The 13,625-nt window shown below is 50.6% G+C and overlaps 1 protein-coding gene across 3 annotated transcripts in view; it reads left to right on the forward strand.

Moving 5' to 3' along the window:
* Positions 1-2,783: 2,783 nt before the first annotated feature.
* The window catches only part of INSC (INSC spindle orientation adaptor protein), a 134,247-nt gene continuing 123,405 nt past the window's right edge, over positions 2,784-13,625 (forward strand). For 2 of the 3 annotated variants that reach the window (XM_060103879.1, XM_060103882.1), the window contains exon 1: positions 2,784-2,853. The gene's annotated coding sequence lies outside the window, so the exon portion shown is untranslated. Of the gene's footprint in view, positions 2,854-10,474; positions 10,530-13,625 lie in introns of those variants that run through there. The other variant, XM_060103881.1, reaches the window with a different exon arrangement.

Raw genomic sequence — 13,625 nt, forward strand, 5'->3', positions numbered from 1 at the left:
CACAAAGCACCGAGATGGTCTATTTATATCTCTTTATTAGACTGTGAGCATCCCAAGGTCACAGATTGCCTTGATCATTTATATTCTGAGCGATGTGCACAGGACTGGCCTTTATTCATTTTTTACTGGACTAAACTTCCTTCAGCATTGGTGAGGTCACTATCTTCTGAAGTAGCACATTCTTTCTTTGGGAATATTCTCACTCTTAGAAGGGTCTTAGTCTTCTGGATTAAAACCTCTGCTCCCCACTCTCCCAGCTTTCCTAATATGGTTTAGGCACGTATGGGTTTTGGAGGATTTCCCTCCAGGAATGGGTGTGTCTGAGACCAGATCTTTTAAACCATAGGTGGGTATTAATTGCAAGGAATTTAAAATAGATCATTTTTTTCTTTCCTACAGTCCTGGCTGGGCGTGGTTTCTATTAGAAGAATCCTTTCTGGGCAATTACCCATCCATCCTCAATAATGTATCTGGGAGTTGGCCTTAAGGCTTTTCAGTTATTCAGATTGTCAGAATTTTTATCTCCTGGTGAAACTTTTCAGGAAGCTCTCATGGCAGCTGTTGCATGTGCTCAGGGGCAAAGCTAAAGCTCTTGCCTTTGTCTTTGGCAGGCCCTTAGGCAAGGGCTGTAAATCTGAGCCCAACAAGACCATTATAACAATTCACTGACTTTCTTGAGAGTTGTAGCACTTTTATAGAGATTTAAATGTGTGGGAGGCTGTGGGGATTGAAAGAGTTTGTAGGTCTTGGCTTTTCTCTGGGTTCCAGTTACTATCCATTTGTACTGTACACCCTCCCCCACAGCTTCTCCATCCTTCTCTGCTCTGCTCTGTGTCCAGAGGAACTGGTCCTCAGATCGCATCCCCTGGGTTATCTGGTTGGGTTTTGCCAGTGGAGGTACTGGCTGGAGGTCAAATGGAGGAGCAGAGAGAGGTTAGAGAAGTTCTTTCCCACTTTGGTGCCATGGTTCTGAGACGACCTCTTCCATGCTTCTACCAGAACACCCGTAAGCCATTTCCCCCCTTGCCCCTAGACTTAGAAGTGGTAGCATCTTCCCACTGTTGTCAGTACCTGGGTGCCTCAGACCAGTTGTTATTCTCTTATCCCTGACCATAAATAGCCTTTCAGTTCTCCAAGTCCCACCTAAGTGGACTTCTTTTCCTGCTGGGACCTGACTGGGAAAGAAAAATATACAGAATATGCATTCTGCCTGGAAGATGGCTCCTTTCTTTACTTTATGGGCTCAGAGTCCTTGTCAGATACACCTGAGAGGACTCTTGCACTAGGTCTCAGGTGACGCTCTGTGACTCAGAAAAGGAAAGACACTTCCTTAGGGTCACAGAGGTAAGAGAGAAGCCTCTGATTCTTATCCCCCGTGCTGTGCTCTTCCCACTAACAGCTGGGCTTCTCTCGGTGCTGCCTTCACCAAGGAGACATGGGGAGGGGGGGATACATTAGGACTTTTAGAATTGTAAGCAGAAGAAAAAAAACCTCAAGCCAGTTTAAGACAAATAAGAAAAATGTTGTTAGAGTATAGGGGGGTGTCTTGTGAAACCTCCAGGACAGGGAAGCTGTTGGGCCTCACGAACCAGGGGTGCAAACACCCTTCATAGGGAAGATTCTTGGAAACCCAAGTCCTTTTCCTTTCAGTGGCTGGGTTTTCTGTCTGGCTCCCTTTATCTTCTTGGCATCTGGTTCCTGGATGGTCTTGGCCACGTCTGTGCTCTGCCACATGTGACAGCTACTTCCACCACCGTGCTCAGACCATTCCACAGAAGTTTGCTGAATATCTACTATGTGCCAGGCACTGCACTGGAACGTAGGTCCTCCGTTCTTGTGGAGTGGGGCACTGGGGAGACAGATAATAGTCAAACAAATAAATAAACAAGGAAATTTCAGAGAGTGATAAGTGGTATTAACAGGGGAATGACAGGGGAGGGCTCTTTTAATTTGGGTGGTCAGGGAAGAGCTCTCTTAGGAAGATGATGTGACCTGAGACCCTGGTGGAGAGAAGAATCAGGTGGAATTTTGTGAGCCAGAGAAAGGGTCTAGAACTTGTATTCTAAGTGCAATAATAAGAAGCTGTTGGGCTTCCCTGGTGGCACAGTTGTTAAGAATCCTCCTGCCAGGTACATATATGCACTACCAAATGTAAAACCGATAGCTAGTGGGAAGCAGCTGCGTAGCACAGGGAGATCAGCTCAGTGCTTTGTGATCACCTAGAAGGGTGGGATAGGAAGGGTGGGAGGGAGGGAGGGAGATGCAAGAAGGAAGAGATATGGGGATATATGTATATGTATAGCTGATTCACTTTGTTATAAAGCAGAAACTAACACCATTGTAAAGCAATCATACTCCAATAAAGATGTTAAAAAGAAAAAATAAGAATCCGCCTGCCAATGCAGGGGACACGGGTTGGAGCCCTGGTCTGGGAAGATCCCACACGCCATGGAGCAACTAAGCCCGTGCACCACAACTACTGAGCCTGCACTCTAGAGCCTGAGAGCCACGACTACTGAAGCCTGTGTGCCTAGAGCCTGTGCTCCGCAACAAGAGAAGCCACCACAATGAGAAGGCTGCGCACAGCAACGAAGAGTAGCCCCTGCTCACCGCAACTAGAGAAAGCCCGTGCGCAGCAATGAAGACCCAGTGCAGCCAAAAATAAATTAAAGAAAAAAAAAAGCTGTTGAAGAGTTTTAGGTTGGAGGAGGATGTGATCTCACTCACATTGCTAAAGGATGACTCTGGCAACTTTGTGGTTAAGGGGTTTTAGATGGTCAGGGTTTCACCGTGGAGGCAGAGCAGACAGGACAGACCGACTGGCTGGATGTTGGGGAGCAGGGGGCTGGTGAGGTAAGAGGAATAAAAATTGCCTCAGGTCTTTATTTTGATCAGCTGGGAAGAGGTGGTACCGTTTAATGACATGCCTTGATTTCAACCCACAGCCAGCTCCAGAGCCTCCCGTTCTCCAGGTGGGGAAAGGTCTTTCTTTACCAGGCTCACAGCTTCCGCAATGACTCCCAGTGCTCGCCCGGGCCGCCTCTGTCCACAGGCCCTATTGTGTTCAGGAATCTGGGCCAGGTTCTACCGGGGCTGGAAGGGAAGTCCTTCAGGGCAGCACCCCGCGGTGTGAGGTGATTTCTCAGCTGTTTCCCCTCTCACGACAGATGGTAAGCTCCCTGCAATTCCTGCCTTGGAACACTTACTAGACGTGGGGTCAGCCCGTGTCCCCAGACTCCGATCTGGAGTCACTAAGTCTGGCTTGTGTGATTGCTCTCACGGACTCCTTGTAAAATGTGTGTTTTTCAACTCTAGTCTGGCTACGATTGTCATTCCTAATCTGCTCCCTCTACTTCCCAGGGGAGCCGGGCTGTTCCTTCTTTGACTCCTCAAGCCCCTACCCCCGTTTCTGCCCCTTTATTTGCCACAAGTCACCTGGCCTTCCCTCTCAGCAGCAGGTGCACCTCTGCACTTGTGTTCTTGCACTGCACCCTGGGAAACTCGTGGACCTACACTCAGACAGACCTGGGTCTGAATCTTTGATCTTCCACTCACTGGCTGTGTGATCTCAGGAGAGCTACTTAACCTCTCTTGCCCTCGGTTCCTCACCTCTAAAGAGGGGATGGTAATAACTACATCGCTGGATCATGGTGAGACACAAACAAGGTAGATCATAGAAAGTGCTTAGTACAGCAGTTCTGTATACGGGAAGAAGTCAGTGACTGACTTCTTATGTAATAATAGTAGCTTTTTTCTTAAATTTATTTATGGCTGCATTGGGTCTTCGTTGCTGCGTGTGGGCTTTCTCTAGTTGTGGTGAGCGGGGGCTACTCTTGGTTGTGGTGCGCGGGCTTCTCATTATGGTGGCTTCTCTTGTTGTGGAGCACGGGCTCTAGATGCGCAGGCTTCAGTAGTTGTCGCGCACGGGCTTAGTAGCTCCGCAGCATGTGAGATCTTCCCGGACCAGGGCTCAAACCCATGTCCCCTACATTGGCAGGCGGATTCTTAACCACTGCGCCACCAGGGAAGCCCATAGTAGTTTATTATTATCATTATTTTGCTCCTTTTCCCAAGACCTCACTTCTTCAGTTACCCTCGAAGCTCATCTTTCTCCCTGAACCCAGGGAGCACAAGAAGCAGAGGAAACAGTAGATTCATGCTGGAGAAGCCAAAGTGGTTTCTAGAGCCAGGCCCTTAGCAGGCTTCCTTCCAGAAGGACACCTGAAGCTGTCCCCAGGCTGTCCAGAACAATCCCCTGAGATCCAAAGGGCCAAGGAATGTCACTAAGTCACTCCCTTAATTAGGCACCAAAACAGCGACGGAAGTAGCATTTTTCTGCCGTGTCTCTGCTGAAGCTGTCCTGCTGTTTTTGGAAAGAGGTTACCCCTTAGACTTTGGAAAGAGGGCCTCTGTCTTAGCTTGGGATGCAGGGCCACAGCTCGGATGCCTGAGACTGCCCAGGAGTGTGGGGACAAGGATGCTAGCCAGGAAGGAGTGTAGCTGGCCACACAGTTGGCACCCTGATCACTTTTCCTCCCTTGGCTCAACAGCCTTCGATTCATTGTTAGGGAGAAAGAAGCTACAGCCCCTCCTGCTAGGATGGTGGTCCTCAGAGTGTAACGGGTATACTAATCACCTGGAAGGCTTGTTAAACCACAGCTTGCTGGACCCTAGCCCCAGAGCTTCTGATTCAGTAGCTGTTGGAGGAGGTCTGAGACTTTGCCTTTCCTATACGATGCCAGGAATTGCTGATGCTGCTGGTCTAGGACCACTCTTGGAAAACCACCACCCTGGAGAATTGCATATTTGCACACCTTCCTTTTGCATCCTGTCTGAGGGTGGGAAATAGGGAAAAGACAAAGGGGCAGGAATCTCGGGCTCTTATTTTCACTAACTTACTCTGTGGCTATGTTTCTCAAGATGGTTTTGCTTGTAAGTAATGGGAGATAGCTTGTGACTTTAAGTAAGGGAATTTGTTGGGAGGAAATGCAACTCTTCTCTGAATTTAATGAAGAGTTGAACAGTGAAGGCTTGGGATGGGCAGGGTAGTCCTGGGGCCATCAGCAGCTGGAGTTCATGTGCTGAGGGCACTGCTGGCCAGGGCACTCCAGTCAGGTGATCTGGCCACTAATAACCTCTAGTCCAACTTATTAAAATTCTAAATGCTATGAAAGTCAATCTGATTGGCTCACAAGGGGCGAGACCTTCCTGCGTGCCTCTCTTAGCCAATGAGCCACAGCTGGTGTGTGATGGAGAGGCTGCAGGAGAGGGTCAAGCAAAATGCAGGGCTGCCTGCCAGCCCCCGCTGTCCTGAACTGAGCAGCCGTGATCCCACAAGGGGCCTACTACGGTGACCTCGACCAAGATTCTTTCCCTCACTGGGCCTTAGGTTCCCTGTCAAATGAAGGGTTTGAGTTAGAACCTAATTACTAGATCAATTTTTTCTCAAAAAGCCCTGCATCATAATTGCTTGGGATGCTTGAAAATAGAGACGCACATGCCCCACAGTGGGCTGGGAAGTTGTCCACAACAGGCTTTCCAAAGCAAACCAAAGTGAAACAAAACAAAATGCCCTGATTTGTAGTATTTGCCCAATTTCTGTGGTGTAAATAAATACTTCCATTATGGCCAGTTTCAAGTTACCAGCATGAAGTCACTGAACATGGATTGGGAAGAGAGAGGTACCCAGGCTTCAGCTCACCACCAACCCACTGAATCAGAACCTCTGAGGGAGTCCTGGGAACCTGCATTTCACTCCCCTCCCCCACCCAGGGATTCTGGTGGGTAATAAAATTTCAGAACCCCTGCTCCCAGAGATCACTGAGGGCCTTTCTGGTCCTCACATCCTTCATCCTAGTTACATTACAGGTTTTCACACTGGTTCTGGGAGTTGAGGGAAATTTCCCCTTTTGAGAGCATTGTAGAGGAAGGCCTGGAGAGAGATAGATGGCCCGAGTGAGTCAATGGGGTGTCCACACCAGCCTATGGCTAGATTCCCCTCTCCCAGTCCTTCTTGAGTGGCCTATCCCACCATCACCCCTGGAGGCAGGACAGCATCTCCATGGGCATGTCTCAAGGCTGCAGGAGGGGACTGCAGGACTTAAGGTCACAGCCATGGGTACTGGGATCCTTGCCCATCGCTCATATCTCTGGGTGGGCTGGCATTTCAGCTGCGATCATCAGGACCTTCTGATCTGATATCTCAGTCCTCGGAAATGAGAGCCTGTCTGGTCATCAGCTATTTTTGTTCAGGTTCCTCATCTTGATAACCTTCTCTGAGTAGGTGGAGGACAGAGTGGAGGATGCTGTGTCTTACTTGAGATGGACTGAGGCAGAGAGGGCCATCACAAAGTCCAAGGGAGACTGACCAACAGAGGGCAGGGCCAGAGCAGAAGCTGCGGAGATGGCAGCTGGGGAAAGGAAAGTACAGCCTACTGACAGGAATGGACATTCTTTCTTTGGGTCCTTTCAGAAGAAACCATTTGCCCTCTAAAGTTAGGCTGCACCTTAGTTTTGAGCTGGAATGACCTCTGACTTTCTTTTATTCTATAAAGCAGTGGTTCTCAGAGCTGACGCCCCCAGACCAGTACCATCCACATCAGCTGGGAACCTTTTAGAAATGCAGATTCTTGGGCTCTGAATGTCTCCTCCTCTTAGAGCCATTGCCTGGCTGCATGATTCCAGGTTAAATTGTGCACGCCTCTCTGGAAAAACCCCTTTCCAAAGTAGATGCCCCACAAGGCTGCCATGCTGAGCTGTTCTCAGACCATGGAATGGGTGGGCTTGTGAGCAAGAGCAGTCGAGGAATTCTGGGAGGGGAACAGAGTAGGAAATGACGAGAGACAATGGAGATCACACTGCACTCTACTGGGGCTGCTGGGAATGAGCACCACTGCCAGCACAGCCCCTGCTTGGAGATGTCTAACTTAGCATGGAAATTTCCAGCAGTGGACAAGTTCCTGGACTGCTAAATTCTTCTGTTCTCTTCTTTTGCAGTCCTGTTCTCCCAATTCCCAGGGCTCTGGACTTTGCGACTTGTCCTATATCATAGCCCTGCCCCTCTTGTGCCCACCCTCCTCCCACCAAAGTCTTGCCACTTCTCTGCAAGACTGGAGCTGGCACCAGCTCTCTCGGGCAGACCCTGCTCTGTTCTGCCCGAGGCCTGGGCTCTGGTGCCATGCCTTGTCCTCTGGGTCCTGTGCAGCCTCATCTGGGCTGGGGGCCAGGAGCCCTCCTTGGCCAGCCCCTGACAGTGCCAGAGTCTTTGAGGCGCTACCTGCATGAGGTTCATTCATGATCCCTTCAGAAGAGAGCACCTGAGACTTCTTCCAGTGACCATGTGGGGTGTGCTGGGCAAACTAGATTTGGAGCTGAGGCTGTGGATTGACTGTAGTTCAGGCTGGCTGACTGAACTGTAAACCTGAAATCTGCCCTCCATTTAAGTCTAACTTGTCCTTCCTGAAGTGACTCCTGAAGTTGGTGGAGCTGGGATGGGCCTTTTGGGAGGGAAGAAGAACATGGCATCAGGCTAGAGGGGACCTTTGCCTGATGCAGCTCTGAACCATTTCTGTGGCTTCTCCTTTGGTAGAAGGACCTATTTGTGGTTGTGCCCCTGAGAGTCTGCGTGTATCTGTTTACCTGTATGTCTCCCTTTTCACTCGTGAGGGCTCCCACACATATCTATATAGAGTCTCCCTTCATCTCACAAGCTGTGAGGCCACAGGCATATGATTTAAACCATCTGGCCTCCATTCTCCTTGTCTGTATAATGGGAATAAAAATAACTTCTACAAAATGTTACTATGGTGGCAAAATGAAACAATGCACATAAGGCCCTGAGCATGGTTTCTGGTGCTCACGTGTTAGGCTATTATTACTAATGCAAGTTATTACTCCCTGTGCCTCAGTTTCCTCATGTGTAAATTAGGGATAATAGCTAAGTCGTCCATGAACCCAGTATAATCGTGAGGATTAGGGAAGTTGATAACTACAAAAAACTTAGCACCATGCAATAAGTGCTAGTGATTATAATACTTATTATCCTTCTGGGTATGTGTCTGGGTGAGACTCTCTGAGTTTGTGAATGACTCTGGGCATGTCTGTCTGCTGAGTGTGTATGTATGTATGTGAATATGTGTGTATCTGTGTTTATATGGCCAAGCAGGCCTCCTGTCTCTGGGTGGAGTTTGCTGTTGGCCCAAGCCTGGACTCCCTGAGGCAGCCAGGGCCGGCGCTGGGGATGGAATTTCCATTAAGAATTAAGCAGGACAGCCCTGGGAAGCCAGGCAGGCAGAAGGGAGGAGGCTGAGGGGGTTGATGCTCCAATTCTGAGCTCCCCCCGCAGCCTCAGTTCTGAGCTGCCTTGGAGAAGGCCTCTGCCACCTTTGCCTGGAGTCTCAGGCCTGCAGGGGCCATGGCCCAGAAGGATGGGCAAGGAGAGAGGAGTTGCCTGCCAGGGCCCCTGTAAGGAGGCTTGGAGTTGCTGCAGCCAAGACTGGAGCCATGAGGAGGCCCCCTGGGAATGGAGAGACGGCCAGCGAGGGTATAAGAGGCTGGGGCCTGTGGGGCCGACATGAGCCCAGGAGGCTGGGCTGTGCTGTATGTATCTGGGAACGTGGATGTGTGTGTGTGTGTGTGTATGTGTGTGTGTGTGTTTGGGAATGCAGGTGGGGGACATACATACCAAGTGTCCTAAAGGGAACATCTAAAAAACCAAGTCTGTTCCTCTCTTTACCTGAAACTCGGACCCAGAGTTTGTACCTGGGAATGAAATATTGCTGAGGCTTTTTGCTAATACTTATCCTGTTCATGATCTAAGCCTCATTCCATTTCTAGCATACTAAAAAATATCTTAGCTATTCAGGTACTTTTACATTCCTGAGCTCATCTCATACTTTCAACAACGTATGAGCTAGGCAGAGATTATTATGATCCCCATTGTAAATATGGGAAAACTGAGCCTCAGAGAGTTTAAGTGACTTGTCCAAGGACGCATAGCTAGAATGTAGTAGAGGCAGTGTGCAAGGTTAGGTTTCTTTGAGGCTAAAGCCCAGGCTCTTTTTTTTTTTTTACACTACCTGATCTACCAGAAATGGACTCAAAGATTCAGGAAACTGCCCATTTGAGGAAGGCTGTGGCTTCAGTGTTAATGCTTAGCCAGGTGAATGGCTGGGCCTTCAAGCTCTGTCCCCAGGCCCTGAGACAGCCTTTGCTGAGATAGGAACTGAAGCCCCTCTCAAGGGTCTGGGGAGTAGCATCAGGGTGTCTCCAACGGATGGAGGCTGCAGTCAAAGCTGGCTTGTCTGAGGAGGATGACTTGGGCATCTACAGAGTCTGGGGTCCCCAGAGAGCTAAGGCAGTTGAGTTAATGTCGGGAGCTGCAATGTGTCCAGGGCCAGGGAGCAATCATCATTTTTAGCCAGGGCCTGAAAAGGTGAACATGGGTATTAGTGTCAAGGAAGAGAGGCTGAGATGGGACCTTGGAGTGGTCATTGTGTCTTGGAGACAGAGCTGGTTTTCCTGTCCCTGAACACAAAGTGTGAGCATATTGACATACAGTAGTTGCACATGAGGGATTTAGGTTAGATGCCAAGGAGAACTTCCTGCCAATGAGCAGGTTCAAAATTGGAAACAGTGCCCAAGGGAGGCTAGGGTCCGCTCTTCCTTGGTGGCCCGCCCCCCAGAGTGGGTAGAGGAACTCCAGGCCCCTGGTGGGGAATGATTCATGGCAGGGTGGAGGGGGTTGGATGGAATGCGACGTTCCTGAGCTTTGGGGTAGGAATCAGCCTTCTTCTCTAGACTTGGCCATCTGACACTAAGTGCAGAGTGGAAGTTTGATGTGCCCCAAGTTAAAACGAGTCTCTGCAACCATCTTCTGTCCTTTCTGGCAGGTCAGCGATCTTATGTGAGCGACTTAGGTTCCAAAGGGAAGCACCTGAGGGTCAATAAACCAAGTGGCCTTCCGGGCGTTTGGGGGCTGCTCAAAGTTCAGCGCTTCCTCCGCAGAGCGTGTGAACCGCACCCAAACCCCTCCTTGTTTTGTTTCAGTTCCAACACACTCCCTTTCCTCTCCAGATGTTGGCATGTGGGGCACATGTGGGCACCAGGGTCGGGACGGCTCCGACGGTCCGGGGTGCTTACCCGCCGTGACTCCCGCCCGGCCCCGTGTGAGCCAGGTCTCTAATTAGACCTGACCGCGTCCCCATTCCAGGGCTCCCCACAGCCGAGAGCACAAAGTTTGCACTGCCAGGGGCACCAAAAGAGCCTCGCAGCCCGGCTGAGACTGCAGGCAGCGGTGGCTGACGCGGGGCAGAGGTTTGGCAGCGAGCGGACTGTTGCCGGAGGTCCTGCGGCGGCGGGCGGGAGCGGCGGGCGGGGGCAGAGCGGGGTGGGGCGCGGGCAGCCGGCGGCCCTCGGGCTGGGCCACCGAGCAGGTCACTTGCTCGCAGCCTCTGCAGCCCCAGCTGTGCCTGCCGCCGCCTGCCTGGCCGCTGCATGCAGCCGCGCACACGCGCTCTCACTCGCTCTGAGTAAGTAGGCGGCGCTCCCCAGGCTGGATTCGGTGCCCAGCCCGGTCCGGGACAGAGCATGCTTGTGACTATTTGGATAGTAGGTGTAAGTGTATCAGTGTGAGTGCTTGTGAGTGGGAGCGAGCGCCAGTGGGAGGACTTGTGTCTGGGCTGGTATGTGAGCATAGGGAACTTTCTAGCATATGTCCCAGGGTGTGAGTGTGTGGGAACTTCTGTGTAGGTGGGCCTGGAGTGCACCCATAGGTGGCACGTGTGTCTGTGTGGCCCTTGCTGCCCCGTGTCTGTACTCTGGGTACGCATTGGTGAGTGTGGTAGGCAGGCTCCATGGGGCTGAGGGGGTCGTGTGCCGATGGCTGCATGCGTGTGAGTGAGCAGATGAAGACAGAAGCTGGGGATAAGGAGTGTTATCTGAACTCAGACTTTCTAGGGTGACCCGACTTGTCCCCAGCTGGGGTGTCTTCTCTGTGGGTCACTCGGCTTTGGTTTCTCAGGACTCTGAGCGGGGCAGGAGTTCAGCACCAACACTGGACTGAATGGGGGTCCGAGCCAGCCTGGCTGACTGGCCAGGGTTGGGGAGACAGCCCCACTGTCATTCCAGGAGGAGGTGGGAGGACCACTCAGCCATGCCCACCCACAAACACTCACAGGGCACCCACACACTCACAGCTGCTCATGTGTGCACACCTTCCCGCCACTCACACCAGTCTTGCACACGTTGTATCTCAGGAGGGCTGTGTAAATACTCACCTGTTTTCAGTATGTACATCTGAGGACAGTGACACATATCCAACAGGTATCTCCGTGTGCAAAACGCATATGCACAAACATGCATCCCTGGCTTGACCCACTCTCAGCCTTTTAGGCCCCCTTTTCGGTCCCCTTTAGCCTACATGTGGCACCTTGGACAAGTCTAAGAAACTGGCTTTAGTAGGAAATCTCTTAAGCCAGGGGCTTTGGCTGGGGGCTCAGGGCAGATGTTGATACAATGCCTTCAGAGTGTCCCATTTGATCTGGAACTGAGGCTGTTCTTTGAGTAGTCTTACCTTTTTAGGAGTGAAAAGGACCGTCTGGCAAGGCAAGCAGGGCCAGTCTGGGATCAGAGGCAGAGCTCAGCACCTGTAATTTGCTCCACACTCTAGTTTATTCTCTGGATTCCCCCTGCAGCAGAAAAGCAGTGAGCCTTCTGTGGGCTGGGCCCAGACAGTCATCTGACAGGCAGGAGAAGTGAGTTGAGCTGGGCTGATTTCTTCTCTTTTTTGGTTTTAGTCAACCCTGTTTTGAGTCTCCCATCTGCAGTTGAGGCTGAAAGGGAGAGCCTTTGCTTTGCTCCATTCCAGTGGTTATCTCTTTTCTTGACAGAATCTTGTTCTCCCTGACCTCCTCCCCTTGGGGACTGGGGACACACGAAACAGTGCCCGGAAGACTAGGTGCCCCCAAATATTAGCTGGCTGCTGCTGCTGCAGTTGCTGCTGTTATGGCTTCTAGACCGCTCCCATCCTGACCATTCTCCTGTGGACAGGTCTCAATGAGGTGCCCGCACTAAATGTGCTTCCTCAGTTGGGAAGTTAGAAAGATGACATTGACTTTCTCTTTCTAAGGGTTTATGGTTTGGTCTAAGGAGTGCCTGAGTTCTCACCCCACCAACTCCTCCAGTATGCAGGGGAGCAGATGGACTTCATGCATTTCCTGAGGGGGTGCTGGAACCTACCTTTCCCGGGCCTGGTCCTCCACTTGACCCTTGAGGGGGATGGTTAAATAAGGGCAGGCTGTGGTCAGCTGGGCAGCCTTTTACAGAGTGAAGGTGGTGGGGAAGGAAGTCTCTGTGCCTTCCCTAGCCTTCTTATGTGTGGGGGCCCCCAGCCATCTTAAGACTCAGGAAAAGGCTCTGGAAAATGAGGTACCCACTGTGAATCCCAGGCTGGTTCCCCAGTTTTAGTTCATCAAAGACATATACCTACAATCAGAATTTCAAAGCAACAATTAGGACTCATAGAGCATCAAGGCAACCCTTTAAGGTAACACAGTTCCAATTTAAAGAAGAGAAATCAGACAACCCCCCAAATGGTAATAATAACAACCACTATTTATTGAATCTATAATACATGCTTTATTTCATTTACTTTTCACAGCAACCTTATTAGGTTAATAGTCCCATTTTTTTTCCTCTGACAAGGAAATTGAAGCTTAGAGTGCTCAAGGGATTTCTACAGGTCTGTGTGTCTGCTGAGCTCATGACATCACCTGTGTGTTTACCTTCTTACTCTGGCTGCCAGGAAGCTCTTAGTTCATCATATTGCTTCATCCTAGTAAATGTGTTCATTGGAACCATGGCTTTGACTTTTAATTTCTGCTTTAATAACTTTATATTATACCCATCTTTAGCTGTAAACTCCTACATCCTTCATAGAAAGAGACCAGGATAAATTAATGAACAATCAGCAATTAAGCATTCTATTGGTCTCTGAGGATGAGAACCATGTTGCATGGATTTTGGGGGGACATCTCCAATTTCAAATATTTCATCTGGTTTTCAAACCATATGTCTCAATTTTGGCTTCTGTATTTTGGGGCTCTGATTTGTGACCATGTCTTGGGGCTTTTCTTCCCAGCAGCTCTGGGAGAAAATGCCCATCTCTGTGCTGGCTCAGACAATGGGGATTGTTGTGAATGAATTGGGCCATTGATAAATGTCCCCTCCTCTGGCTGCTTCAACTGCCAGCTTCTCCCTGTCTCAAAGGCATGAGTGTCTGGGTGCCAAAAGGAGTTTGACCCCTGCCCTATGCCTGGCCCTGGCCCTACGGCCACCCCTTTCTCATGTGACCCCGCCTAGGCTCAGGGCTCTGCTGAGAGGTCTGTGTCTCTTGGACCTAAGCTCTGCCTCCCTCAGAGCACCATGTGGACCACGTGGTCTGTGATCAGGGATGGCCCCTTTGGAGCCGGAGCTCGGGGTGAGGAGCATGGGCACACACGCAGGGCCCTTCTGCTCCCTCCCCTGGACCTGTGAGGCCATAGGCTAGTGCTCAGTTTTTCCTTTTCCCCATGAGGGGCTCTCAAGTCTGCCATGTGGTCAGAAAGTCATTTGTCACCTCTTATCTG

The sequence above is a fragment of the Mesoplodon densirostris genome, chromosome 7 (genome assembly GCF_025265405.1).
Source record: "Mesoplodon densirostris isolate mMesDen1 chromosome 7, mMesDen1 primary haplotype, whole genome shotgun sequence".
Taxonomy (NCBI): Eukaryota; Metazoa; Chordata; class Mammalia; order Artiodactyla; family Ziphiidae; genus Mesoplodon; species Mesoplodon densirostris.